Below are 27,995 nucleotides of genomic sequence, written 5' to 3'. Positions count from 1 at the left end.
TGTTGCTTTAGCAAAATTGACCAGTCTAGACAAAGAGAAATAATGAGCTTACCATGCTGGACATGAGTCCCATTCCCATCTCTGTCTTCAGCTTTGCACAGGTTCAGGGACATCTGTTCCACAGCTGTAAGATTAACACAGAAATACTTGGCTTGTCTGTTTTGCCTGTAAGCTCAGCTCACAAGCTCATCAAGAACTGTGGTCAAGAGAGAGATCAAGACAGTGCAAGTTGCTGTATAAATTAAAGGATCCCTTGCTGCAGTAGCAAAAGCACAAGCATATGTGATTAGAGACTTGCAGGCATGGTTTTTTGCACATTGCATGTGTATCTATGCTCCTTTCATGGTGCCACACCACATCAGCAGTCTTTACATATATACCACCTCTTAAGTTCTTTTGTCTTGGAATTCTCATCAGGGAAGAAAATATCTGGCACAACTCTTTCCAAAAGGCTTGAGGCCAGGAATTTAACTGTATAGTCTTAGATGGGAATCTGCTGAGGATTTTCACAAGAGTTGAAGTCTGAGCTAAACTTCAATGTGATAAAATCAACTTTCCATTGTGTAGGTTTGGGTTCTATCAACCTTGTGGCTCTGATCCTTCCCAGTACACTTGGTTCTTTGAATTTTTCCATCCACACTTGTGATGCTTAGAAATAGTGCTGGGAACTGGCAAGTCTAACACTTCTTTGTAGGTATGAGAAATCTTCTAATCTTCTCCTGTTTTTTTCTCTAAGAGGAGCTAAGAGAAGAACCTAGGGGAATTATCTTACTGTAAAATTGAGGCTTACAAGTAAAAGCAGAGTCATGAAATGAAAAGCTAAAGGTCCTTAGTCATGCTGGACTTGCTTTTTCAGCTCCCAGGGTTGTTGCCCATCCACAAGAGCTCAGTATGCTGCTATTTATATTTGCTAATAGGTCCCACAAAAGAGAGAAAGGATTGTTGTGTAAGTCATTGCCCCAGTCCAGAATACACTGGGAAATTCCCACGGATATATACAATACAGAAGCAAACAATGACATCCAAATATCTGCCTAGTAAAAGATACATCTAGCTTTTCAAAGGGTGACATACCAAAGTGATGAGGAATTACTCAAAACCCTGGATTAAATATGGGTTCAAACTCCACTCTCCTCATGCTAACAAAATTTCCCAGCCTTGCGTGGATGGGCTTGCCCTGCCCAAGACACTGGGATTAAAAATGAAACAACAAAACAAACACAAACAAGCAAACAAATGAGCAAACAGACAAATACACACCCACACATCCCCCCCAAACCCCACAAAACAAAACAAAAAAAAGAAGGAGAAAAAAACCCCACCAATTAAACAAACCCCACAAAGGTGGAGTTTTCAAGCATACCAAGAAGGCTTAGAAGTGCAAGTCAGTCAGATGGGTGCTTCTAAGTCCCTCCACTGCTTTGGAAGACTTCCAGCCCAGGAGCAAAATAAAAGACAGGGGATATATATGGCTGGTAGGCTAATGAAGCTTAATTTTATCCAGCTTCTATTTGTTCTTTGGTTTCGCTTCAGAGCATTGATTTCACATTCCTGCACCTTTTACATATGCATATATATTTCATAAATAGGCAAATGTATATACACAGACCTGAGCATGGGAGTATGTTTATACATGTAAAGCAACTGGGTATTTACAAGCTGTTTCTAAGGTTATAATATCCATTGCTATTATGAACTGCTTCATTAACCTGTCAATCAGATTGCTTTCTCCCTTTCAGCTCTCTCCCGTGTTACTCTGTGTGTTGGAAGTGAAGCATGTGTGTTTGTGTCAAGTGTATTATTTCAGACAGTACAGACACACAGACACACATGGACGCACGCCCAGAAATTAATATGGTTTCATTGCTGCCTCCCCAGAAGCCTGGCTCTGGCCGACCCTCTGGACTCTGCTGGCCATGGAGATGCCTCATGCAGTCATTTATCACCCAGCCCCTGGCCGGTGGCACCGGGCTCCTGGCGTTGCATCCCCAGGCAGCCTGGTTGCCGTGCAGGAGGAGGGGCATGTCTGCAGCGTGGTCGCACTTTGGAAGCACTGCTGATGGACTAGTCCCCAATAAACCCCCCAAAAGTGCTGATGTGCTGAAAGCAGCTGACACTGATGGATCTGCTCTCATCTTGCCTTTCAGTCGGCTGCGAGAAAGAAAAGAGGGAGGAAGAGAAACAAAGGCAGAGATTAACTCTTTTGTCACAGAGCTCTGCAGTTTTACAAGGCAAGATAAAGCTGCTGTCCAGGTTGGGTGCAGATGGGACCAGCTCAGCACAGTCTGTCTGATTCTCTATGGACTCCAGTAGGGGAAAAAACAGCCTGAACTGCACAATGATTTACTGGCAGTGCCCGTGCTGCCTGAGCCTTGTTACTTTCCTTGCAGTTACAACCACAGCCAGGGAGAGCAGCAGGAATACCTGGACATGGTCCCGGGCAAATGGCTCTGGGTGGCCCTGCCTGAGCAGGAGGTCTGGACAAGATGACCTCCAGAGGTCCCTTTCCTCCTCAACCATTCTGTAATTCTGTGATTGTCCCAGACCTGCACACCAGCCATTAAACCAACACTGCTTGCATCAACACTGCTTTAAGCACCACACAGCAGCACCAAGTCCACCCAGTGCAGACTCTGAGATGTGACACAAGCTGCCCAGCCAGCAAGGCACATTCCTGTGTGATGATGCAAGCTCAATAAACATAAATGTCCAGGGGGATTAGTACACTCCTGTGTATGAAATCATGGGGTCAATTTTGTCTGTGATGCCAGGCTTCGGAATCCCCGGATCAAGTCTCAAACTGCCACTTGTTATACTCCTTCCTCACTAGAGCCAGTCAGAATGTTTCCATATAATTTCATTTAATCAAACCAAGTTTACCAAACTTGAGCTGTCTGGGGAATTTGATCCTTTTGAGTTAAGTTTATCTCAAGAATACCTTGGTTCCAAGGGGCTCAGATATGAACCCCAGTCTGCATTGTTATGTCATTCAACTGTACGAGAAGAATTTGGAAGGTTTCCTTCTTCTCTCACTGTGCTAGAAACTTCAGCAGCTGCCAAGGAGCAAGAATTCAAGCTTCCAGATCTTCTCCATTAAGGACTAGCAATGTATCCACATGGATGTGTCCCCATCCAGTCACACACAGACTTCAGTGCAAATATGGTCAGAGATTCACCCAAATCTTTCCATGCCTTTGCACAGTCACGTTTAACACTGATAATGTCACCGGTACAACAGGACCCCAAATTCTCACATGCCCAGCTGGTGGGACAAATGTTCTCAGAAAGGCAGACTATGCTACATTAAGACTAAGCACACAAGGAGACACAGTTAATAATACTACTAACAAGAGGTTAACAACAATAATACTGGTGCTAATTCTTATTAATAAAAATGTTTAACAACATTCTTGTTCCTATGCAAAATCACATTTTATTTGTAACCTCAATTTTCATTGATTTGAAGGGAGGAGGCAGGATCTTTTTGTAGGTAATTCTAAAAACATATTCCTAAACCCATATTGAAAACTTGATCAGCTTCCAGTTTCAGCAGAAACTTCCAAATAGCATATTTCAAAAACAAAGTTCATATTTTTAACCAAGAAAAAGAAAGACACCTTGTCATGAGAGAGCCATTTTACAGCTGGGAAACTGTGGTCTAACTCTGCACAGCATCCATTCTTGCCTGGATTTTTTCAAGCCTGGTTAATTTTGCACCTGTGTGGCACAGTTCACAAGTGTTCCTAGGTAAACCAACCACCAGGTGAAGTACAAATTACCATGAATAAAAGCAGGAGCCAGCCCCAGCAGAAAGTTAGGGCTGTTCCAGGGTTTTTGTCAAGACTGGGGTCTTCTAGTGCTGAGCCCTATGCAGCTTTACAAACACATAAAGAGAGCCTGTCAGATCTGCAATCCACCATCATAAAGAATATCAGTAAAGACAAGTACATTACACTTGGACATGGACACACTCCAAAACACAGGCACATCACCACAGCACAAACTCCTGCTCTCATGTACTCTCTGCTGAACATGCAATCCTTCCTGAAATACAAACAAGATCTCCAAGTCAACAAATGGATTTTTTTTTTACTTTCTAATTCCTAGAGAAAAAAGGACCTTTTAAAATAAATTAATAGTAAATGCAATGTTTTCTGAGAGAATCCTGATGTGTTCTTTGCCACATCATTTCAGATTTTGTCTATTGCCCCCCATTTCCTTTTAATGAAAAACTGTAAAAGCTAAGGCAGACTCCCAGACTCTAGACTTGGCTTGCAGAATATTTTTCCTGTCCAGAGGATGATTTAAAATGAAACCTGAAGTAGAGATCCTCTCTAAAGTCTGAAAACAACTTTGAAATGTAAAGGTTTTCCACCACACACAAATAACAATAATAATGTCACTATGCCAAATGCAGACAGTCTTGGAAACAAACCTACCAAGGTATTATCGATCATCTCTTCACATGTCCTTAATAAAATCTTGGTCTAAAATCTATCCACAATATGCCATCTGCCACACACTGAGATGAAATATGGTGTGTGCTCTTGGCATCTAACACTCTGATGAACCATTTGTGAAATCTCTGCAGAATTTCACATTCTCAGTAGCACACTTTTCTAGAGAACTGATTTTCACCTTTAATTTTATCTGCGTGCCCCTAAAAAAAATGTATCTGCCACTGAAGGGCCTAAAAGACAATCTATAGATTGTTACACAGATGGTTTGAGCTTGCCTTTCTCAGTAACTTTTGCAGACTCACTTAGGAACAGCTCAAATTCCCCAGAGAGTTCTGTGAGCTCTGGAACCAAGATTTGGTGCTGTAGGGAAGGGCTACATGGACTGCCTAAATTGAGGTCATGGAAGCTTCCAGTGCCAGGGTTAGCCAGCTCCTGGCTGTAAACACCTCTGAGAAAACCTGTCTCACTCTTCATCTCAGAGTGCTGACAGGTGCTGAAAGGTGCTTTAGCAGACACTTGAGCAAGTGCGTGCTTTCAAGCACTGAGGACTGCTGGTGGGATTCCTCCTATGCTGCAGGTCAAGCACGTGCAGGCTCTGGAGAAGTGAAGCCCTTGGCAGCTGCCTCAGAGATGCTCCTGCCAGTGAGTGCTGCCCAGACACCAGAGCTCTGGCTCCAGGGAGTGCATCCAGGCAGGCGAGGACTCAGCTTCCCAGTCCATGCACCCACCTCAGTGCCCTCCACTCCCAGTGAGTTCACAAGGGCCCATTTATTCTAAGTTATGAAATTTGTGTTGTTTCTTTATTGTTCTTTAATGAAACCCTGTTTATTCTAGGCTTTTAATTCTTTCCATCTATTATGTTTAGACAACTCATTAACAATCATTTGTTATCATTAGACTTCAATTTTAAGCTCCTTTTCCCAGAGGAGGCAAAGCAGTACTTTTAAACATATTTGCATCATAAACAATTTCTGGGCCCAGTGTGCCATCTATTACCCCAGCCTTTCCTTCCTTCTTACTTGTGCTGGAAGGTGCTGAAAGAGCCTTAGCAAGATTTTCATGTTTCCCCCAGTCTTGGGCCATGAAGGGTTCTGCATTAGGACAGCAACCCGGTGCATTAATAGCAAACTCTTGAAATCCTAGGTCATGTAATGGTGAGCTGCTCCTTCCACCTGGGATTAATGACTACATGCTGCAGCTGAATTCATTAGGGCCTGCTAAAGATAGCATGCTAGCCTGGGATAATGCATGGGCCTCATTCTGCTCATTTATGGTTGTTCAGCTCCACTGGATTTAGTGAAGTCATTCCTGATTTGCAGCAGGGTCCCTCGTGTGCATGCTAGATAAGCACTACGTCACACTTTGCATTCATTGACAGCTCCCAGTAGGCAAAAATCTGATCCCTGTTATGTTGGTTAAATCCAGATCAACATTCACTGAGGCTGCAAGGCATCCTTTGGATATGAAATAGCATCAGCATGCATGGAGTGTGGCCTGCATGATGCAATTTGCTCTGGTAGAAGGGAGGTCCCTTAACATGCATAGAAAGCAGGAAAATAGTCACTGTTCTCCTCTTGGTTTTCCTAAGTTTTGCTTGGTGCTATATTCATTATATACTGGCCAGCACCAACCCTGACCAGTAAAATGAAGAAGAAAAGAGAAATCACTAAGTTGGCATGTTTTAATGTATATTTTGCTCTCCAAAAGCTCATTCCAAATTATGCTCAAAATCATGTTGGATGTGGCAGCCATGTCTCCTGTTTCCCACATCCCCATGAGCAAGCCAATGACACATCTGTTCAGAAGAAGTTTAGCTCTTATTAGTAGCATTGCTAGATCATCTCTGTCAGTGCCAAGTCTTGTGCTGGTGCTAATGCATTGTCATTGTCCTGATATCCTGGAATCTGGCTTTTAAAGTTCATCTGGTGGTGCTACCCCAGGCCCAGTAACACGACAGGAATGCACATTTTGGAGCTTCTGTGCTTTATTACAGCCCCTGCACCTTTGAATGGCAGTCAAAGAAACAAATCCGCTGTTCAAAGGCCTCAGTTCTGCATAGCTCTAAGCTTGTGCTCAGCTTTAGAGACTTGGAGGCCTTTCATTCACAGGCATTTCATCTGTCCAAAAGCCCCTTTCACACCAGCAAGTGCAAAGGAGGTATTACATGCAGCCAAATTTTGCTGGCTAGAGTACACACAGGAGAAAAGCAGGCTGAACCACCACACCTATTACAGCTTTCCATATGGATGCTTGCAGTTTATAAGAAGATGAAAACACTTCATACGTATTATTGTGGAGTATTCATGGTGTTTTTACACCTCTGATGAATTCTGCTGCCTCTGCAGTGCTAGAGATCATGATGATCCTTGCTGCAAGACTCTACCCTACGTGCTAAGTAAATTCCAGTAAATTTCTATCCTTCCTTTGTTATTCTGATTCAATTAAAGTCACGCAGCTAAGTGAAAAGTCATGATTGGCTAATTGGATTTGGGAAAGCATAACACCCATCAGGGGCCAGGTTTAACTTAGGTTTCCTCAAAATTTTTAAGGCCACTGGTAGACTAGAAGAGGCAGCTACACCGTTGGTTGGCTGCAGCTTGGAGAAAAGGGATTAGCTGGTTGCTGAGTGAGCTCCTGCTGCCTCATGTCCATGGAGCTCTCCAATCCCAATGCCCGTGTCAGTCTTTTTCTTCGAATCCAATGCAATGGTCCTTTCTATATCTCACTCATGCCCCTTCTAAGTCTCCAGTCTCATCCTGCACCAGCCACCACCTCTCATGATTACTCCTCAGATCAGTGCAGTGCCCTCCTCAAAAATGAGCCTCCCATGGTCCTGAGGGGCACTTCTGTGCGAGATGTGTACGTGACTGCACCTGCACTCCTGGATACGCTGTGGGACATAAACTTCTCTGAAGTCAAGTGGAAGTTTTTGCAGTGAGGTTGAAGGGGTTCAACACATCTAAATACTTCTAACACCAAGTAGCCACCTCCTTCCCAGCTGCCCTGGATGCAGACTCCCAGGATTCCAATCACACAGTGAGAGGAATACAACAAAAGATCCATTTTCATGAGCATTTATAAGTGACCAGAAGCCTATCTGTGGTATTTCCAACATAAGCCATTAAAAATGGTGTGCCATATCTGCTAAAACCAAAAGTTTCACTGAAATTCATTAAAATAATTAATCATATCACAGATTCTGAGTACCTTTGGACTTTAAAGCTTCTAATAAATTCTTAGGCTATTTATTCTGATTTAATGCTCACCTTGGATGCAGAAACATTGAAAAGATAACAAACTGAATGAATGACTGATATTGCCACATGCCTGATTCTATGAGCTTCAGAAACTTCATAAAACATGTAATAAAAACAATAGTTACTAACACTACTGCCCAAATGCACAGTAAGCCATTTGCATAGGACCAGTAACAGTCAAGAAATGTATCCTAACACACATTATATAAAAAAAAACAAAACAGTATTCAAGGTGGACTCTAAATACTTGGGTTTGGGACAATTCAAAATACTTCACATTTTTGGCTTGGCCGTTTTACTTTTCTTTCTTTTTTTCTTTCTCTCTCTCTTTTTTTTTTTTTTTTAATAAAATCATGCCTGAAAATTTAGAAAATCTCATGTATTTCAATCTTGCATCCAAAACACAAGACTAGCAAGATCACTGGGAATGTTAAGAAGGTTGTCTATTAATATTTGTAAATATTTGCAGCACCAAACACTTGGAAGAATCATTTGAGCCATCACCTGACATACTTCTGCTCCTATTGAAGTAGAAGAATTAAAGAGGATCAGCCAAAGGAAAAAAATCCTTCTCTCCTGCCTGTTATTTGTTGTTGGTTTTGTGTTGGTGGGCTTTTTGTTGGCTTTTTTTTTTTTTTTTTTGGTTGGATGTTTGGTTGGTTTGTTTTAGTTTGGTTTTTTGGGGGCCTTTTTTTGTTTTGTTTTTTCCTTTTTAAAGGAACCATTATTTTTACTTTGGTTGTCAACTGCAGGGAAAATATACTCCCTGTTCCACTATTTCTAACTCCCTTGAGGATTTTTCAGGCCCTATTTCAACTGAGACCTTTTTTGCAAGTCTGGCCCTTCCCCTCAGTAATGTTGCTACTGAAAAAAGTTGTATCATCGCTGTTTTTACACAAATGCCTGACACTTGTTTCTTTCCCTATAGTCTTGTCAATACCAGACCACAAGCTTGAAGCTGCCAGGACCTGAGTTCCCAATGCCTCCAGGTCTTGGCATTGACTGCCTTTCAGAATCTGGCCCCTGAGGCTTTGCAGTTGGCTCATGCAAAGAAAAAGGGCCCCTCCTTAAAATCACAGTCCATGCAAGTCGGTGTCTTCCATGAAAATTAACATGCTGGACAGCAGATGGGACAAACACATGCTAGAGGCCAGATCCTTATGCTGGTTACACGAACATCATCTGCAAACTTGAGGGAACAAGGACAAACAACAGAACTAAAGCTATTTACATGAGCAGTAGGTCTGCCTTCCTTCTGGCTAACAGTAACAGTTTAGATTTTTAGGCAGAGGCAGGGATTAAGAAAGAAATAATTACATTTACACAAAATTTTAGCCTGCTCCAAAGCTGTCCTTAGAGGTGCCATGCTGTGACACTCGATATCCAATTCAAATGCTTTAAAAATCCCAAAGAACAACACACCACCACACCACTTTGCCAAGTAAAAGGCTTCACAACTGCCTTTGGAGAGCCAACCAGCCCCCACGGATACAGAGATGACTTAATTTTCCCCTCTCTTCATTTCCCCAGACCCTCACATACACTTCCTCAAAATACTTGTGGTGAAATGACAGCGCAGTCTCATGGAAGATTCTGGCAGCATCCTGCAGAAGAGCAAAGCCCATGGTGTTCAGACAATGCACAGAAAGAATGATGCATAACACTTTGCAAAGCACTACCTCCTTGGAAAATCTTGACCTCTTTGAATGGAAGACCCAGATCCTGAACCAATTTTCTTCCCCTGACCCAACTGTCCCCTTGATTCTTGGCCTCCTTGATTTGAGGACTCATTCTTTCTTACCATTCCTCTTTCCTAGCCTCTGTCTGGTCACTCTCTGGGCAAGAAGGACTATGCAACATTGTGGTTCTACCCGAGTCTTCCTTCTCTGATAAAGTTTTCACATATCCTTCTCTTTAGGATACAAATTGCCTTCCACTATGTGTAGAGTTACACATAAGCAGCATTTATTCCACTGTACTTTCAAAGGGAATTGGCACTTAATTTCCTGAGGATGCTGTGAAAAATCCAACTCTACACTAGAAGCAGCAGGGATTGTGAAACTGTATAGACCCAGGAGATACTCGTGTATTTCTGTCAACAGTAAATTCAGAAAAAGCACCTCTGCTTTTGGATCCTTCAGCAAGTATAGCACAAAGATTTCTGTGCTCCCAGGTCAAATGTGTCTCCTTCATGGTAAGGCTCTCTGGACACATCTGGCATGTTATCAGATTAATTTCCACTGAGCTTGATCCAATGTTCATCAAAGTCAATAGTGACATTTCCTGGGTCATGCCAGAGGTCCAGTAATACTTCATACCTTCCCATATGTAATCATTTAATTATTTCCCACTAATTACTTCTGCAGGGAGCTTTAGGATTTTCAGTTCTGCAACACCTTTTCCTCGTGGTCTCTGGATCAAGCCTTTGCCCAGGAGAAGGCGACTGGCCTGACCCATGTTATAGGAAGGACTCTGCAGGCCCCTCTTTGACCCACAAGAGGCTCAACAGCAAACAAGGGGAAAATACGTATATCATTACTTCTCTTGATCAGGATTTATTTCCTGCAGGACTCTGAATGAGAAAAATCCAGTCACATCTCTGTGTATGCATGGTATGGCTGTCTTTTGCATATGTGCAAAGACAACCAACCCCAAAGGTCAAACAGGACTGCCACTCCAAAATACAATAAAGCTCTCAGCTTAACTTCAAAGAAGAGGAAAAAGCAAATTATCAGAGTGAGCAAGAAAGCAAGAAAGACAGAGATAAAGAGAAAAAACCAAGGGGAAGATGATTTTCTATCAACAAAACAGCAGGGACAAATTCTAGTTCATCTCATCGGAAACATCTCCTTCGTGTGCAAACACTGCCTGGAGCCAACACTAATCTCCCAGATTAAAGCCTTTTAATAGCAATTAGTCCTCTCTGCACTAACCCACTGGACACTCCACTGCATATTTGGGAAAGGGGGGAGGCTGAAGGGAGTGTCATCAACAGTTTAACCCATAAATGCCCTGATGTGTCTAAATCCTTATCTTACACACACATTTGTGCACAGGCCAGGAAACCGTGGCAGTGAAACCTGTATGGATTGCAGCAGAGAATGGGACCATGACAGCTAGATGTGGGTGTTGCATGTGTAAATACTTGGGTGAGTTGGATCAAGCCCAAATCCAGGAGGTGGAATTTCAGAATGGCATTATGGCAGGCCAGAAGCATTAGCCAGCTACAGTCAGAAGCATTGACTTACCACCAGCTCCAAAAGCTATCCCAGCTGGCAACAGGAGACAACCGCAGGCAACAAGATGTCCTTAGAGCTACCTTCATGCTACCAGGCTGCTGAACAGCCTTGGTACTGCTCCTCCCCAAGACACCTCCCAGCATCCCTGGAGAAAAGGAAGAGACTTTTTAAAGTTGTTTTTGGTTGGTTCATCTCCATATCCCATCAAAGGTATGCGATCTCTCTCTAAGTGTTTACAGGAAACACGAGCTGCTGCCCCATCTGGGTCTGGCAGAGGGAGCAGTTCCCACCTCCTGCACAGATTGCTGTACCAAGAAAGGCAGATCCTACAGAAAAGAACATCAGATTGCATATGAGTCCCTGATAACAAAATGAGCAGCTTGGCTGAAATGGCTGAGAGGGGGAAGAGGAAAGTAGAGGACACTGGTGCGAAACAGTCTCTGCACAGAGACTCTGTGCTTCCCAAATGGCAAGCCAAGCAGAATTTCTTGGAAGGAGCCACATCAGCTGCCCTTCGAGCTATTAGACCACACAAACAGGACAGAGGAAAGCCTTCCATAAGGTGACTGCATAGAGAGGAAGAAAAACTATTTTGAATGGCTATTATTCCTTCCCCTTCTCTTCCCAGCAGTTGGAGCTGCCAAAACCCTTGCACAACCCTGTGGTGGCCCCTGCCCTGTAACACACACACCCACACACACCCACCCACCCACAGACACACACACACACACACACACACACACACACACACACTCCCCATCCATAGGGGTAGTGCAATTACTATTCAGGCTGGGGGCTGAAGATAGTCTCCTGGCCCTTCTTCTAATGTAAGGTTATTGTAATTGATATGAAGGTAATTGATAATGTGTTACGGTGAATAATGTCTTCAATTTTCTGCTAAATCCCATTTTTGTAGCCATCTGGGCTCCTCCAACTGCCCCCCTGGGATGCAGAGTAATAGATAGTAATTATTCTCAAGTCATTTACTTTTTCAAAGTGTTTAGTGCTTATCTGTTTTACAATTAAAATGGAAACGACCCTGATTCACTTCCTTTCTTTTTTATTTAAATAGCATTCACACACACACACACACACGCACGCACACACACACACACACACACACCCACACTCCTACACGCCCTGGAGCCAGGAGGGTGTGTGCATATTATTGTTTGAGTGCATATGTGCATGCATAAAATTGTCATCCAGAAACACACACGGCAGAGGTATGTGCTTCATCGTGCACCTTCACTCTGAGGAACTGTGGAAGCACAATCACACACCACTAAGAAATACAAACTGTATTCCTTTCAACTCCCCCCCTTGTCCCCATGGTGACGAGCCATGGAGTGAATGCCTCAAAACACCCCACAGAACCACCTCCAGGGAGTGATGCATCCAGTACACAACAATGCACACCTCAACACACCCAGAAACTACACACTTACTGGACCTTATCTGGGAACAAGATATTGCCACAGGATCAGCCAGTGAACAAGAAATCAACTGTTAAGTACATCAAAGTGATAGCATTTTACCCCAATACTGGTAATCTGCATGAAGATAAACCTGCAAGTTCTAACAACACAGACACAGTTACCCCTAGAAGAATACAGCCAATAGTATAAATGCAGAGACCCATATTAATACACAGTAGATTCCAGAATATACATGTAAATAAGGTAATGCAAGCAATTAAGGGCACCACCAATGAAAACCCTCCTTTGTGCAGCAGCTAAACCCATTTCAGTATATGATCCAAACCTCCCCAGCGAGTTCTGCCCCTTTGAGTTCTGCCTCAGCTCGTGGTACTCCAGGTGAGACATAAACGAGCAAATGGCAATGTTCATGGGGATCCACTGTTCATTTCAATCCAATTCAAGGATTTTTGCAACAGTTGTAGCCTAAGCCTTGGTAACTGATGCACAGGAACACCTGCAGCTACGAACTACTTCAGTGAGAGTCTAACAAGGAGGGCTAATAGGAAAATGGTCCAGGAGCTTTCCTGAGGCCAATCTTTGGGTGAGAAAATCCAACTCATGTGTAGCATGCAGAAATAAACCCGGGGAAATACTGCTGTTTGTGTGATGGTTTGAGAAGGAACCTGAACCAGTGACTATGTCAGACCCAGGCAAGTCTGTGGCCCATAGGGCTTCAAAATGAGATTCTTCAACTCATCTCTGCCAGCCTCTCCCATCGCCATCTCTGTCCCCAGCCCACAGGCTGCTCTCACTGCAACAAAAATTACCTCACTGCTATCTTAACGTTCTGCCTTTGCCCCAGAGACCTAAAAGGACATGTTCAGGCAGGTACAGACTGGCATTGAAGCAGAAGCTGAGGGAAATGAAGATGGTGAGGATCTTGGGACAACCCTCCACAGAATTTTACAGGCTCCAGGTTGCAAGCACTCATCCAGAACTCAAATATCAAGCCTTTTAAAGGTGATTGACCATGTCCAGCCATGAATCAGAATAAATGAGTGGATGGCCTCTGAAAGAGCCTAGACTTCTGTATGTCAGTCCAGACTCAAAATTTAGGCAACCCAATTAGGCAACTTTATGGTACTGAATATGGATTATAAACCAGATCTTCCCAGACCAGTCACAACCCCATAACCTTGGAAGGCAGATCCTCCTGGGAGACAGGACTGGAGGAACCAGGGTGCTCCATTCCATTCTTTTGCTCCCCAGAACAGTTGCTAACAGAGGCTGATACTTCCCCACAGCAGAAAGGAGGACAGATACTGCCCCCAGGATGGTCTCTTACATATTATTCCCTCTCCAAAAGCCAGGATACCAAGCCATTGCCAATTTCAGCAGATGGATGAGTCAACCATGTGTAATTAATTTAATTCTGTATATATTTTTTTTTTCCCACATCTGAACAATCAGATGACAGCTTTCACAACTGGCCCTGCAACCCATATCACCACCATCCCAGCAGAAATACAGCCAAGGCTTTCTTCCATTCTCCCAGTAAGTGGCTGGAGCACTGCTGTCCTTTGCAGTCAAGGTGAGGGTGGCCCAGCACTTCGAGCAGAAAGATCCTATTGTTCTTTTGTTCAAGTTTATAACTGTTAGGGGCTTTGTAGGGTTTTTTTCCCCCTCTCTTCCATCTCTTTCTGTTTCCTTTTTAATTCTTTTTAATGACTTTCCCGATGCAATCGGCAAAGGACCACGCAGAGACTGCTTCCCCCTGCTGAGAGGGAAACAAGAGTGAGGGAAAAGGGCACCAAGGGAACTCTTCACATCCTCTATTCATCTCTGCCAGCCTCTTTTCCCTGGTGACTAGCCCCACACAGCCCAGCTGTGTGGAGTTAGCATGGAACAAAGCAGAACCTGAACAAGGAAAATCTCATCCAGCACCACAGGATCTGGCTGTGCCAGCCATGTGAAAGAAATCCAGGGTATCTGACCCATGAGTGTGGCCCATATGGTCTTACCACAAGGGCAGCAGAGTGGGCTGAGGAGAGGAAAAATGCATTGTTGTTTCCATGAGTCCAGCAGAAGTCCCCCAGACAGGGAGAGTGGCTGGAGCCCACTGCTCAGCTATCAGGGAACACACATGGGAGCTGCAGCTTGGGAAACCTGCTGCTGGGAAGCCAATGGGTGTAAAAGAAACAAGTTAAGGACTCCTACAGTACTCCCAAACTCTCTAGTCCAGGCACTCCCAAGCAATGCCATCCTTTGTTCCAGCAGCTCCCCCAGCTCCAGCCTGGGAACGAGCTCGGTAGGAGCCAGATGGTTTTTCCTCCATCTGCTCCCTGGCAATGGCTGCATATACATCAGGGGCAGGGTGACTAGCTGGGCAGGCAGGACTGCAAGGTGGAAGCACTTTGCAAGGAAGCAAAGTTTGCTCCAGCTGGTTGCTTTTGGTGAGGACCTACCCCTTCTCCCACAGGCTCCATCTCAGCCTGCAGGGAGCACCTTGCCTTGGCAAAAAGCCTCTGGGCTGCACTGCCTGGGACAGCTCTGGAACAGCAGCTGCTGCCATAGCAGGCTCTCCGCATTGCCAGGCTGCTGCTAACGAGCCGTGCCCATTCCAGGGTTGCAGGGAGAGGGGGAGAGCTCTGAGCTGCCAGTGGCCTGGGCTGGAACACCAGGAGCTGGTGCCTGGTGAAAGCATCACGTGTTTAATGTACTACCTCTCTGCATGGGACACCTGTCCCAGAGCATCCCTCCTCTAGGAGGTGCAGGTTTAATCCTTAGTTGTTCCAGCACCAAAGAGGAGCTATGATATCTGTTGCATATTGTAACCATTGTTTGATAATCAATTACCTTCCAATCAGGATATTTCAAAGCATTTTGTATTCAATAGCTTGCTGCATTGCTTGCTCTTGGGGGAATACATAGCATATGCTATATGTTTTCATTGATTCTGGAGGTTTTCCATGGGGAAAAAAGGAAAACCTCAAAGTACAAATTCCTTTGAAGTTCCCACTGCCCTGCCAGCTTTCAGGCAGATAAAATAGATGGAGAGAAACATATAAATGTAGGCTGGGAAAAGCAATGCAATGAGCCAGGTACATTCTTGTAGACACAGACACATCCTGGGACCTCTCGTGTCTCAGCAGTGACCCCAGCATTGATAAAATTAGACCCAAACATTTTCTTTCTGCAAGGGTGTGACATTACTGACTCCCACTCAGATTGAGATCTGCCCTCCCCCTGGGCATTGCACTAGTTCCTCCATTCCTTAGTCACCCTGAGCCTTTGCATCTACTGATTATTACTCACCTAAATTTAGCTGATTTCTCCAGCACACCAGCTTAAATGTTTTGAGTAGCAACCTTGATCTCCAAAGGACTTGCAACCTTCTTCCAGTTCGCTACCTCTCTGGCTTTTTTTTCATTTCATTGTCAAAATCTCTAAAATATTGATCAGAAGCAGTTTCAGGCCAACTCCTCCCTCCCCAAGCAATAACTGTATCAGAGTTTAGAGCCATGTTGTGTCCAGACAGCAGTAACCAGCACAAGTGGAAACATCTCCTACGCTGGGATCTGACACAATTACACCCCAAATGCAAAGGAAGCGTTATAAGGGGAGCAGGCAGTGGAAATAAAGCTCTAGAAAATCAGAATATAAGTTCAGTCAAGAATGACTGATAGCTGGAATCTGGTTTTAAGCTCAAGCTGGGGTAAAAATCTAGGGAAATCCCAGGGCTACACTTCCAGATGAAACACTTGTTGATAGCCATTCTCTTTCTGACCTAATGGGCTGGAAGAGAGGAACAGAGAATCTGAAACCCTCAGCAGATTGCTTCCAGGTCTTGCTTTTTTCTTGCAATTCACAGTACATGTGGATGCCAAGCAGCAGCAGGGGAGAATCAGGGTGGTTAGATGATGTGCTTTCCTTCTGCTCTGCCATCCTACAGCAACTCATCCTGGTGAAAGAAACCATGAAGAAAAAGATCTGAGGTTGATAAAAGAGGAGAAAATAGAAATGGGATATAGCAAAATTTATATTTATTGAAACATTCTTGAATAAAAGTGTTGTTAACACTTGAAAAAGACATTGGCTTTATCAATGTGAAGCTCTCTTCACAATATCTTAATTAATAAATAATGTTTTTCATTTTTAGAAGTATTGGAAATTTCAGAGGAATCCTCCATAAAAGCAATTCAAGAACTGCCAGATGTACAGTAAGGAAGTACCTTGAAAAAAAAATTCAAGTGTAGAAGCCTCTCTGCAAAGATAGTTACACAACTGGGTTGAAATAGCAGCACCACAACAAAAAATAGAAGAGTATTTACAGCAAGTGACTTTTTTCTGCTTACTGCAATATATTTATCAGTCAGTCTTTTCCTTGATATGTGATGCAATCTCCTGGTCTCCTGCAGGAGTTTCAGGGTTGCAGATTGACAGACTGTTCTAGGTGCAGAGCCAAAACAATTACATCCAGGTGGACACTGCACAAGCTCAGAGTTGCACAACCCCACGGGCCTGTCCAAAGGAAGCAGAGACAATGGCAATGCCATGTCCCATGAAGAAAGCAGCAGGGAGATCTGGCAGATACTGGGGCAGTGGCATGCTGGCTGTTAAGGGCCCATGAGCCTGGCAGCTCTGGTCTGTGCAGCACAGCAGTGAACACTCACACCCACAGAATGCTGAAGCCTTTGAGCCAGGACAAGGCTCTTAGCACAGCTGTTACTCTCAGTGCCCACGAGCAGAAAGTAACACCAAAACTTGAGTGTTCTTAGCACTGCACCATGGGACAGGCAAACCAGGACTGCTGCACAGCAACCTGCCACTTCCAGGAATTCCAGACCCACCCTAACCAAAAACATCCCACATCTTTGCTGTCCTTTCCACTGGAAATTCCTCTAGTGAGTAACTTCTGTTTTCAGCATGTCACAGACCAAGGTCTGTGAACCAAGGTCAAGCTGAGAAGTCAACACATACCTTAGCATCTGGATTAACAAGACCCGTAGTAGGTACGACAGTGGCTGATCCACCAAAAGCCACTTGTCCAACATTACACAGCCAGAGGCTGAAGGCCCGTGGACAAGCTTAAATAAGCCTTGGGTCCATGGGTGGAGGTTGCAGGAGAGACTGCTCAGGCTGGTTAAGGCCTATAAATGTAAAAAAAAAAACGTTACCATGGGTAGATACCTCTGCTGAACTTTACCAGGAATTCAGGTGAAACTCAAAAAGGACCAAGAAACCTGAGATTATTTCTTTGCTTTCTAGTGTCAAGAGCTGGACAGACAGATATCCACCTTGGAAAGTATAGGGAACTTTCAGAAGCTGTGAAGTAATCACAAAAAAGTGGCAGTCTCAAAGATGCCTACGTTTTGGGCACAGTCCCAAAAGGATTTTACCTGTTCTTTGGTTTCCACAGCCTAGCAAATAGGCTGCTAACATTGACTTTAGGGGATGCTGTTGGAGTTACAGTTCCCCAATACTGCTTCAGAGAGAAATGAATGGTAACCCCATGTGCCAGACTAGATGCAAATGGCCTAGGAGGATGAAAGTCTTGGTGATGCCACCTGCTCCATTCTGGTGAGAGGGCTGAGGCATAAGGAAAGCTGAGACAAACTGCAGCGGTGAATTTGTGCTCCTGCCATGTCTCATTCCACCCAGCACATCCCTGTTCCATGTTCCCTGAGAGATGGGTTGTCCACTGAAGTACCTTCATGCTGAAGGGATGGCAGCACGAACACAAACTTGGTCTCTCTTCTCACTTGTTAAGACCAATGCATTCCTCACAGTTATGTCCAGCTCTGGAGCAATATTCAGAGTCCCCCCTTTGCCTGTATGATTCCAACTCTCTCCCTCGGGAGCCTAATGAAGCCCTTATTGATCTTGGGAACACGCCCAGACCCAGCTGAAAGCCTCACCTCCAGCCCAGCATCACTTGATGGAGCAGGGCAGCCGTGCCAAGAGTCAGGGCACTGCACTGAGGTCAGCCGAGGTGAGGCAGGAGCAGAGGCAGAGCTGGGACCTTCCCCTGCCCAGATCTGCACATGTCTCTGCTCTCCTCCTGGCAGGGCAGCAGCCAGGGGCAAGGTGCTCTCTGTCAGTCCCTTTTCCCTGACTCCATCCCGCTCCACGGCCGCCCTGCGCGGGTGGGATCTGCGCTGGTCCCGCTGCCGCGCTCCCGCATCCAGGGAAGCTCTCCCGCAGCCAGGGAAGCTCTCCCGCAGCCAGGGAAGCTCTCCCGCAGCCAGGGAAGCTCTCCCGCAGCCAGGGAAGCGCTCCCGCATCCAGGGAAGCTCTCCCGCATCCAGGGAAGCGCTCCCGCATCCAGGGAAGCGCTCCCGCAGCCAGGGAAGCTCTCCCGCAGCCAGGGAAGCGCTCCCGCATCCAGGGAAGCTCTCCCGCAGCCAGGGAAGCTCTCCCGCATCCAGGGAAGCGCTCCCGCATCCAGGGAAGCTCTCCCGCAGGCAGGGAAGCGCTCCCGCATCCAGGGAAGCTCTCCCGCATCCAGGGAAGCGCTCCCGCATCCAGGGAAGCGCTCCCGCAGCCAGGGAAGCTCTCCCGCAGCCAGGGAAGCTCTCCCGCAGCCAGGGAAGCTCTCCCGCAGCCAGGGAAGCTCTCCCGCAGCCAGGGAAGCGCTCCCGCAGCCAGGGAAGCGCTCCCGCTCAGCGATCACCCGGGGCGGGGGCCGGGGCGTGTCCCCCGAAGATGACTTCAGATGCATTCCAGCGAGCCTGGCAACCTCCCGCACACACAAATAAAAGGAAATGAGAAACTTGGCAACAAAGAAACTGGCAGGGAAGCCACAGAGGCACGCAGGAACGGGAAAAGAGATTAAACACAGGCTCAAGAGCCCCAGCGTGCTGAGCCTTCCTCTCTAAAGCCTCCCTTTAACTTTGATGGGGGGGCACAGGAGTCTTCTTTTCACTTGAAAGGGCAAGAGGAGGGGCTGGATAAAAGGGGTCCAGCATTATCCGGAATTGAGAGCACAAGAACGCGCTACAAAGCTTAGAAAATGAAAAAGTGCAGGCACACAGCTTCCCTATATACTTTGCTTGGTGGAAATCAGGAGCTGAGATCTGAATCTGGCCAGAGAAGAGATCAAAGTGGAGATGTTACAGGAGGAAGTTTAATAATGCAAAGTAGTTTGCTGAATGCTTTTCCAAGTTCTTGCCTTTTTTTCAACAATACAATAACATGTATTTGAGGCTCTTCAATTTATAAAGGCAGACACTGACTTCTACTGATACTACCTGCTATCTGAGAGTCCATCCCAATATATTAGGCCACAAACTGTGTTTCTTTGTATTAGGCTAAATCATAAACCTGCTGTGGTGCTTAGACTTTTGTCTGGCAGTGGAATAATTTAAATCAATCCACTGCAATACTGAGACAGAATTCCCCTGCAGGTTGCACCCCAGAGTCTACAGTGTACTTTGACATCTGCATTAAGACCAAGGGAAAAGCCCTTGCTTTATACTGCATGAGCTGTGTGGTTTCCTGTATGGAGGATATATGTTGTGGAGCTGACTGACCACAGATGTAATATCTACCTTGCTCTTCATGTATCATTACACTTCAGGCACTTAGCTGGATCTGGAGTGGGGAAGAACAGATATCAAACAGATAGAACCTCTCAGAAAGTAAATGGGAAACACACCTACAGAAGCCCCACACAACCCCTTCCCTCTGGATGAGAAAGGACACACACCCTCTATGCAGTCACAGCAGTACAGGATTACAGGCAAAGTATTTGTGTCAGGCCTGAGAAAAGCCCAAAGCTGTTGTTGCTCCAGAGCTAAAGTCTGATTCCTTGGATAAGCTAGTTTACTCTTCTGGAAAACACTGGGATGTCAAAGTATTATTAGAGAATCAGCTCATTCCTTCTGGACACATACGTCATGCACTTGGAAGATGATCTTTCTTCTTGTTCCTTAAACAATCACAGCTGGTAGAAACAAAATGTCAAGGGGATCTGTGGGACTCAGAGGCCCTGTCCCACCTCTGAATGATCTGGCTGTATAGACTACCCTGACCTGTGTTCCAGGACTCCAGGAGCTACTTTGGAGGATCTTCTCCCAAGCAGACACCATCTCCCACTGATACACAGTGGTCTCCGTTCAACAGCAGTCCAGCACCACAGGTGCCTGACATCCACATACATGAACCACCTTAGTAGGTGGGCTGGGACAGCAGTGAGAAAATGGATGAGGATTGAGACCATAAACTCCACTGGGACTTCAATATTGGATATCTTCACTGTCTGAGTCTGTGAATCAGAACTAGTACCAAGGAAGTGGGATCCCAGTGCACTGGGAAAAGAGTCCCATCCAATTCACTTGCCTGGTGATAAAGTTTAAAGTGCCTGGCCATTCTGCACAGAGGAAAGGAATGCTGGTCAGATATTCGTGTATCCTCTTCTAAAGGTGGATAGCAGGTGCCTCTTCACACTCCCCATCACAATTGGTTCAGACAACATGTCAGAGGTGTCATTCTTTCCAAGGTGCTTGAGGTTTATGTCCAAGCTTCTTCTGCTGAAAAAAAGGGAAAATGAAGCACAGAAAAGCAAATTTTTCAATGGGGTTGGCAGCATTCAACACCAGGTGAGAAATTTTCCTTTACAAGTTCATTCACAAAAAGTCAAGTTCTTTTAAATCCCTAAACTCTGAACAGACAGAGGATTTCCAAGTCAAAGGGATGGATTCATGATTATATAAACACAGTAGTTCCTAAGACAGTCTTATGATGAATCAATGGACAAACATTTTCCAAAATAGCCGTATATTAGAAAGTTCAAGCAGTAGGACAGTCTTTTAAAGACACTAGGAAGCGAACAGAGTAAAGCTGGGATACTTTGTCTATTTCAGCTACTGTATTTTGGCACCTGCACTGGACCTGACTTTCCCCATCTGCAGAATGGAAAATAGGTTCCTGGGCTTTAGGCATGGTCCCCAAGTCTGTTTTGCCAGATCCCCATGGGAACTTCCAGCCCCAGCGAGTGGATGCCAGTGACTGTCCATATTCACAGCATATTCCACCAGGACCCATGTGCAGGGCTGAGCCCACCTTCATGTGGCCCCACCCTCCATACCTATGTTTACCTGTGCTCAGGAAACCTGAGCAAAGAGGTGGGAGTGTAAGGACAGAAAAGAGGAGGAGCTGGGCCTTACCTCTGGCTTAGATTTTCCACAAGCTGTAGGGACAGAGTTCCAAAATGCTCAGTTTTCCTGTCTGTGAAACAGATGAGCTATATTCTGAGCCTCCTTTTGCCAAGGGGTAATGCTTCCTTTTGCCAAGAGGTAATGCTCTTCCTTTTGCCAAGGAGCATTTTTTGCCTCCTCTCCCACCACCTCAGTCCCCATGGCAGGCACCAGCAGCCAGAGAAGTTGAGAACTGCGACCACCTTGTTCATGGCTTCTGGCCCTCTTTACATCTTACTTAATCTGCAAAACTACCCACCTAAAACTGAGCTCCCTGGCCTGGAAAAATGAGGCTATTGGAGCTGCCCTGGCGAGGCTGTGTGGCAGTACTGTGGCATCACATCTCTGTCCTCATAGGATGTGGGCTGCAAGCTGACTCTGCTTAGAGAGAACATTAACTACACCTCTTTATTATTGAGAAGAAATTTATTGGAGACATCCTTCCCTCTCTCCAGCTTCTCCTTTACCTTCGCAGAAAAGTAAACATTTAATTTTTTTTGTTGTTAATAGATTTAATGTTCATTTGTCGGTAGCCTAGGGGCAGGAACGCATGACATTTCAAATAATTGTTGTTTCAGGGGTATCCTCTGGAGGAAAATGCTGCAAAAGTGTGGAGAAGATTTAAGTAAATTACTGTGTCAGCTTCTATTTATTCCTTACATGATTGCCAGAGGCAGGGCTGCGAGATAACCATTAGACGCCCAGCCATAAAACAGGGAAGCAGAATTTCAAAAAGCCAGAGTGCCATTACTGGAAAGTTAGTGTGTAACATGTTAAATTATCCCCAAAGCAGGGGCATGTAGGAGGGGGGAGCCATGTGTCTAAGAGTGAGAGAAAAGAAAAAGAGAAGAAAAGAGACTGCGTAACTGCAGGGAAGGAGTTTCTCCATGAGGAAGGAGTGAAAGAGTAGATAGATAGATAGATAGATAGATAGATAGATAGATAGATAGATAGATAGATAAGGAGGGCATGAAGACTCTGACAATTCCTAAGTCCAGCTCTGAATGCCTGCCATGGTCCCTAAGGACCTTTGGAGCAGGTGAAACCACTCTTTTTCAAATAGCCAGAATAGGTTGCAGTCAAGGGAGGTGATTGTCTCCCTCTGCTCTGCATTGCTAAAGCCTCACCTTGAATATTGTGGACAGTTTTGGTCACTGCAATGTAAGATGGACATTTAGCTATTAGAAAGTGTCCAAAGGAAAGAAACAAAGCTGGTGAAGGGTCTTGAGGTGAAGCCATATGTGGAGCAGCTGAGATCACTTGGGTTGTTCAGCCTGGAGAAGAGGAGCCTGAGGGGAGACCTCACTGAAGTGACAACTTTATGAGGGGAAGAGGAGGGGCAGACATTGATCTCTGCCTTAGAATCCTCTCCATGTCAGCAAGGGGGTGGCCAGCAGGTAACAGAAGCCCTGGTGAGGAGAATGTTGGAAATGTCTGGAGCATGCCAGGGCGAGCAGGCTGACATCCACATGCTGGGGGCAATGCATGGGCATGGGGCTGAGGGGCTGAGGGGCTGACCCCATTGATCTCTGCTCTGTGGTGACCAGTGACAGGATCCAAGGTAATTGCCTGAAGATGAGTCAGGGGAGATTTAGGTTGGACATTAGAAAAAGGTTCTTCCCCCAGAGGGTGTACTGAAACAGCTCCCCAGGAAGGTGGTCACAGCACCAGCCTGACAGAGCTCAGGAAGTGCTTGGACAACATTCTCGAGCTCATGGTGTCACACTTGGGGTGTCCTGTGCAGGGCCAAGAGCTGGACTTGATGGTCCTTGTGGATCCCTTCCAGCTCAGCATATTCTGTGATTCTGTGACATGTCCCTCTATCCTGAACAATCAGTTTCAAGCTTTCCCTTATCAGATCCTTTTCACCTCCCTCCTCTCAAATGTGGGACATTATATCACCCAAAGGACTGGTGAGGACCAGAGACAGCCCCAGCTCTGCTCAAGACCATGAACACTGCTGCAAGATTATGCTCAGGCTGAAAATTAAGACATGGAAACAAAAGGAAGAATGTCTGGGAGGAATGGGGAATGCTCAGGTTCTGACACAGAAAATAACAGAAAGGGAATTGCCCCTCACACCTAACATTGCTTGTTGTGCCCCTTTGTGCTGTTCTGGATAGAGCCTGTTTGTCCTGCACAAGCTTCTTCATCAACCTCCCTCCACTCCTGCTTATTACTCACACTCTACAGCTCAGCTCTGCCCTCTGACTCATTGCCCAGAAGCTGGCGGTTCTCCTTTTCTTTCATTGTAATTTATTTACATCGTGAACAATGATTAAGTTCCAAAAAGTCTTATTTATCCCAGAGATCTGGTTTTATCTTCCCAGAATCACTCTTCCTTTTTTTCCTGCCACTGCTTCATTTTTCCTCACTTTTTTGTCCAAGGAAAGCTCAGCTGTGTGGGAGTTAAGAGGCTAGCAAACTTTGAACTCAGGCCCTGTAGCCCCAGCCTCTCCAAGCCAATGTCTCTGCTCCCACCCTCTCACATAAGAGGGTGGGAGTCCAACCACACACTCAACAATAAATAACCAGAGAGATCCTTTTCTCTTTTTTTTTCTTTTTTTTTTTTTTTTTAAATGACTCACAAGGAAGACTTGCTGGTTAAATCATTGCTAACTCTCAACCTCCTCAATATTTCTTTGCTAATAGACTTCAGGTTTAATTGAAGGATCTTCTCTGGACTCTGTCTAAGGCACCATTTTCTCTTTAACCCCACCGCTCACAGCCTCACAAAAGCCAATCCATTAAGGGTCTTCATTAGTTTGAGCACCAGCCAACCACCCAAGCGGCAAAGGTCAAACACAGTCACCTGTCACAACATGGCAGTAAAACTACTAATTGTATGGGAACAAATGAGATAAAAAGATGGTACTATTATGCTATTTGATTTATTTTGTTTCCAAAGAGTCATTTAAGACTAATTTACTTTGCAAGCTGTAGAGTGGGCCTGTGTGGATACAGCTTCTTCTGTGGCCAGTGTGGGTATGTGCATGTGCACACGTGTGTCTCCCTCATGGATGCACATACAGGGGTCTGACATGCAAGTCTAGGGAACCATGAAGTCATGGCACCAAAAAGCCTTACACGTAACCCTTCAGCAGGCAGAGCCCCACGTCACACCAAAACAGCTCTGCACGCTGCAGTGGCAGCTCAGCCACATCAGCGCTGCTGCTGGCAGCTCCGTTGCCCAAAGACCATTCCCCAGCATCCCAAGGGCAATGGCGAGGGCCAAGGCAGGCGGCGCAGGATCCCGTTTTGGAGGGGCCCGTGCTTTGGGAAGCGCTCCCACCTTGGTGCGCACGGGAGGAGAACATGTCCCACATGCCCTCTGGCGGACACGTGCCACGTAGCAGCTCCAGCATCGAAATGGGACGCTGGAAGAGGCCACATCTGTAGACACAGAAAGAAGTCGTCTTTAAGGGGTAAAAAAAGCTTGCTTTCTCTCCAGCTTGTCCTGGGAATCACGTTCCCAGTATATGTCTGTGATTTCCAACTGAAAAAACCTGGGCTTTCTGGGACACAAAAAACACAGCCCAGCCTCGCCTCTGTTGTAGGTGCCAAAACAACATGGCCATCTTCAGTACCAGTTCCCCATTACCAGATCAGGGTGTCATTTTTCCTGGAAGAAGACATAAATAGTACTTCTCCTGGAATAAAGGCCTTGTAACTCAAACACCGGACCCAACCTCAGCCACCCTTCAGCACAGCACACCAAACATCACCCAGGATCAGAACAAAAGTTGCTATGGCTTTTAAAAGACCCATAATGCTGATTACAGCTTTGATATTGAATATAAAATCACCAAGAATTCTCTAAGTAGAGATGAAATATTCAGGTACTTTTCAAAGAATAGATCTTTACATGCTCATGCATTAGGGACACTGCTTTGGCTACTTTGCTGTTCAGATCAACTATTTCAGGGCAATGCAAGGAAGAAAGCAAGCTCTTGCAACATCCAAATATGGGGAGACACAACCTCCACACAGGAATGAGATAGCTCCCTCTGTGCAACCAGCAGCGTGATGTGATATGTGTCCAGACTTGATGAGCACAGTTGGCAGAGCGGGAGTGTTCCCATGAAGGCAGAATTGTAATTTCTGCTTTTCTTTGAAGGTTTTTGACCATCTCTATTCATCAGGGAGTCATGTTGATCACCACAATTAATACATGCCATGCCTCTCCTGTTCTGGGTCTCACAGAGTCCAGAGCTGGTCTTGTCCCATGTTTTCTATTCCCGCTGGAAACAGGAAGGACCTTGATCACAGCTTTGTGTGCCTATGGCGAGCACTTCCATTAGCCAATACTATCACTAGGGACCTCAACTGCATGTCAGCTGTGCTTCTGTTCCCTCTTCTCCTTATCTTTTCTCTGCTTGTCCCCAACCCCTTCCTCTCTGCTCTGGTCTCACTTCACAGCTCTCCCAATGCTGAGATAGCCTTACCAGACTGCTTGTCTTCAGCAGCCACCAACATGTTACAGAGGATCCCACCAGCCCAAACTCATCAGCCCCCAGCTAATAAAGGGCTCATGAGAAAGGTGAGTTTCCTGAGCCTGTATTTAGGTACAGACATTGCCTATCATGTGTGAGAAACAGGTACCACCAAGCTTGTGAGGCATCATCACAGCTACCAGCAGGACCCCACAGTGAAGCTGATTTCTGTGTAGAAGGGAAAATTAGAATATTTTTGCTGGCAGTGGGTCATTTTCACCTTTTAAATGAATCCAAACAGCTCTAAATTTGTTCTGGAACTGGAAGAAGGGGAAGGGAGGAGGATGACCAGAGCATTAAAAGTCTGCTCCCTTTTTTGTTATTGAAAGATTATATTTCAATTCACCTTTTCTTCCATCAAAATTTGAAAAATAATACACCATACAGAGCTTCTTGAGACTTTTTCCTCCCATTCCCCAGATATTCCCATAACATGAGAGGGCAAAAGCAGCATTTAACAGCTCCAGTGGAGTCCAAATTAGTTTTTCTGGCAACAAAATGCAGTGTCTCCTCCACTATGCACACACACACACACACACACACACACACACACACACACACATCACTGCCTAAAGCATTAACAGGTCCTGCCCAAAGCACAAAGCTAAGGAACTAAAAGGATGCAATGCCTTGTAGTGTTAAAGCCCCTAAATACACATTATGTTATATTATCAGCTTCAATTACACAATTTCAACTGTATTTTCAAAGAAATGGCTCCTTAATCTAGGGCTTAGGATGGCGTTATTTAGTAAGTGGCTCTGCCCTTATTTTATTTTCTCTTTGCTCACTTAGGTTCTAGGCACTGCACAAACCTTTTCCTAAAGACTAAATTGTACCTTTCTTTCTCCTGTGGCATTTTTTACTGGTGTTCATGATGAAAGTGGCCAACTGCCTTTCTGAGTTGAACCCACTTTATCTTCCAGAAATGGGATTTGTTTTTTCCATTCTAGAGGCAAAAACTGAAGTACACAGGAATTAGGATCCAAAGGCATCTGATGCATTTTGAAAACCCTTTATGTGTTCAGTGCACTTAACTCCCTCTGCAAGCTCCACAGCTTCCATTATATTCAGCAAGGACATCTGTGACTCAGAGCCACACCTCAAGACAAAGCAGGGGAAAACACGACCCTAAAAATTAGTGAATTATTACTGGGGCAAAGTGACTCATCCAACAGCTCTTCAGAAGTCCCCTTTCAATAACCATGCCATGAGCATTTCTTCACTGGACCCTGAGTCACTGCAGGTTCAGTAAGTAAAGAGGCAAAGGCCATACAGATAAATGTCTTTCACTCTGCTCTGCTCCTTAGCACATACAGGTTGAGAAGTGTAGAAGCTGGGAGTTGTTTAAAATGCCTGCAACAAAAGACTTATCTATAAGGAATAGACAGATGTGCCAGACAGAAGTAACCAGATCTTCACCACACTGATGCTAACAATAGTGGGGGAAAAAATGCTGTTTTGCTTCTACTGCAACTTTTTTTTGGGGGGGAAGGGAGGGGGGGTGTGGGGGGAAGAAGACATTCTTAGCTAGTTTTTCCAATACATATGAAAACTACATACTGTCTCTCCTCAAATTAAACCAAAAGAGAAAAGACTGGGCACCACACTGTCAAGAATAATTGGCTATGCAAACACAATTTAGGAAGCAGCAGATTTGCAGAAAAGTATCTTGGAGTGATGATGAATCACGTCTATGAGTCAACTACATCAAGTTTTCAGGGGGAAAAAAGCAGTCACCACACCAGGAATATAAACAGCAGTGTCCCTTGCCAGATATGTGAATTGTTCTTCCCACTACAATCTATCCCAGAAAGGCCTCCTTAGGTGGGCTGCTTCCATAAAGGGCAATCTAAGCAACATGTACATTTACTCAGGACTCCATGTCCTCAGAGTGGAGAACATATGATCAGACATCTGTGAAGATGAG

The 27,995-nt window shown here is 45.2% G+C and overlaps 1 long non-coding RNA gene across 4 annotated transcripts in view; it reads right to left on the bottom strand.

Moving 5' to 3' along the window:
- LOC146767049 (uncharacterized) overlaps nt 1–24,064 on the bottom strand; it is a 45,123-nt gene extending 21,059 nt beyond the window's left edge. The window contains exons 1-3 of one of the 4 annotated variants that reach the window (XR_014956133.1): nt 15,693–24,064; nt 10,966–14,154; nt 53–124 (exon numbers count right to left, since the gene is read on the bottom strand). This is a non-coding gene — a long non-coding RNA (uncharacterized LOC146767049). Of the gene's footprint in view, nt 1–52 lie in introns of all 4 variants that reach the window. The other 3 variants (XR_014956132.1, XR_014956130.1, XR_014956131.1) reach the window with 3 other exon arrangements.
- Nucleotides 24,065–27,995: the final 3,931 nt, after the last annotated feature.

The sequence above is a fragment of the Lonchura striata genome, chromosome 6 (genome assembly GCF_050655825.1).
Source record: "Lonchura striata isolate lonStrDom1 chromosome 6, ASM5065582v1, whole genome shotgun sequence".
In the NCBI taxonomy this organism is placed as follows: Eukaryota; Metazoa; Chordata; class Aves; order Passeriformes; family Estrildidae; genus Lonchura; species Lonchura striata.
Note: the sequence above shows the minus strand (reverse complement) of the source record. Positions and strands in the feature narration are given on the sequence as shown.